Source organism: Belonocnema kinseyi, chromosome 1 (assembly GCF_010883055.1).
Source record: "Belonocnema kinseyi isolate 2016_QV_RU_SX_M_011 chromosome 1, B_treatae_v1, whole genome shotgun sequence".
NCBI classification, from domain to species: Eukaryota; Metazoa; Arthropoda; class Insecta; order Hymenoptera; family Cynipidae; genus Belonocnema; species Belonocnema kinseyi.
Genome location: NC_046657.1, coordinates 31,191,524 through 31,194,136, shown reverse-complemented (window position 1 = coordinate 31,194,136; position 2,613 = coordinate 31,191,524).

Genomic DNA, 2,613 nt, shown 5'->3' with positions numbered 1-2,613 from the left:
CGTCAGCATCGAAATCTGGAAATATTAAAATCCCAATCTCCTGAATCTATTTCAAAGCAGTTAGCTGTTAGCAGATAGATATATAAATAGAATCGACGAAGTTCTCCGACCGGCAATCGTGCATCTTCGAGTTCTCAAATTCAGAAGAGGAGAAATGGGTTGCGCGCGCAACTCAGTCATTTACAGCGTCTCCTACAATATTCACACGGACATAGCCCTGTCATAGTATTGGACCGCATCTCGTTTCAGATCTGGGATCACTGATATGACCATTGATCCCAGATCTGAAACGAGATGTGGTCCAATACGATTGCTGGTCGGATTCTTTTTGGCGGTTCTATTTATATATCTACCCGCATTGAAATAAAATCAAGAGATTAGGATTTTAATATTTCTAGATTTTGGTGCTGGCGATTCTCATGATTTGAATACTTAGCGCGCTTCTTTATATGCGCATATTTTTAGGTTACGTTATTTCAAGTCTAAAATATAAATGATATAAATATTAATACTATTGTATATATAAAAATATATACATATATTATTGATAAAAATATTACAGTTATGTTTTATTATAATAGTCTTAATAATATCTTGATCCGCATATAAAAGAAATTAAAGAAATTGGCGATTTTAATGATATTTGAATATTTCGCACAATTTAAAAATAAAAATATATATGCAATATCAGAATATTAATACAGAGATTAATATTTTGTTGCAAATTATATTGCGTTCATTATATTGTTTATATTATTGTACATTATGAAAATAAATTATATAATTAAGTATGTCATATTATAATTATATGTAGAATTGAATAGATTTTATTGTCTACATTGTATACTTTTACAAGTCTACTATATTCTTTGGCTCTCTTAAATTTTTAAACAAAACGAAGCTACATATTTTCACTCTTAGAATTTTTACCTGAACAGATAATTAAATCATTAAATCATTACATATTTCTGTGTCTATATTACAGTTCCTCTTGTCCTTAGGCTATATTTCTTCTCTATATCACTATTTTATTAGATATTATAATTATATTAATAATAATATCAATTAGCTGTAAATGATTGTGCTGGGGTTTTTAAGTTCATTTAAGTTCATCATTTATCTATTAAACCAAAAAAGTTTAAACAGAATCGGGACTTTAGAAATTATAAAATTTGTTTATGAGAATCATTCGGAATTAAACAAGTACAAACAATAGCTATTTAAATTTTTTCGGTTTTATAGATAGTTTCAACTTCCAACGCTTAAAACTCTAGCACAATAATTTCAAACTAATTAATATTAATGTTAATCTCAATATCTGTGAAGATAATATTATTATAATTATAATATTTTTTTATTAGTGGAAAATTCAATTATTTTGATAGTAAGTTAATTTCTAACATTTTCAATTGGTAAACTCAAATGTTTATCTATAAATAACAATGCAAAAATATTAATCTGGAACAACTTAAAACAAAAATAATTTAACTTTTATTTTAAAAAGTTTTTAGTTAAAAAATTGGTTTAATCGTTCAATTTTTATTGTTAAGAACTGAAATTTTCTTGAAGTATTATGATTTTGAACCTTAAAAATAATAGCGTAGTTTATATTTCTTAACCAGAGTTTTCTAAAATGTTAAGGTCATAACAATTGTAAATGGGTAATTTCGTATTTTAACATAATTTGATAAAAAAAGGGTAAAATTAAAAGGTGTTAAAAGTTTGTATTTTATACGTATGAATTATTGAGCGTTTGAATGAAATATTTCTTAATTAAAAATTTGTCAAGCTTCAGTTTTAAAAGTTTGAAATTGAAAAGATTTCCACCTCAAATAAATCATTTTCAGATTTAAAAGTTTGAATTTTCTAATTTCACCCTGAATTTTAAATTGCCACAGGAAATTTTTCAAATCAATTGTATATATTTCTGAATTGGATCAGAGATTTGTTGAAAAAACTATAATTCAGATCTAGGACAAGGAATTCTAAAAAATAATCAAAATTTTGAGTTAGGACATGAAAATCTAAAAAATGATGTATAATCAGGGTACATTATAATAGAATTAATATAATATGTAATTAACTAAATATGATAATATAATTATAATAATATTTTCTTAGCAGATATTGATATTAACATTAATATTAATTAGCAGTAAATGATTGTGCTAGAGTTTTGAGCGCTGGAAGTTGAATTTATCTATTAAACCGAAAAAATTTTAATAGGCTTTCAAAGTTAGAAAATTTATTTATGAGAATCATTTAAAATAACACAACTACAAATTGAAAGTACTAACAAGTACAAAATTTTGTATTAACACTTTTTAAAATTGCTAGCAATTTTAAATCTTAAAAAACGAAGTCCCAAGTATTCATGAAAAAAGTATGATATAACCAAATTCTAGGAAGCTATAGTTTGCGATTGTTTAATTCCAAATGATTCTCATAAACAAATTTTATAATTTCGAAAGTCCGGAGGCTATTTAAACTTTTTTAGTTTAATAGATAAATCAAACGCTTAAAAGGCCCAGCACAATCATTTACAGCTAATTTATATTAATATAATTATAATATGGAATAAAATAGTGGCATAGAGGAGAAATATATTAATTA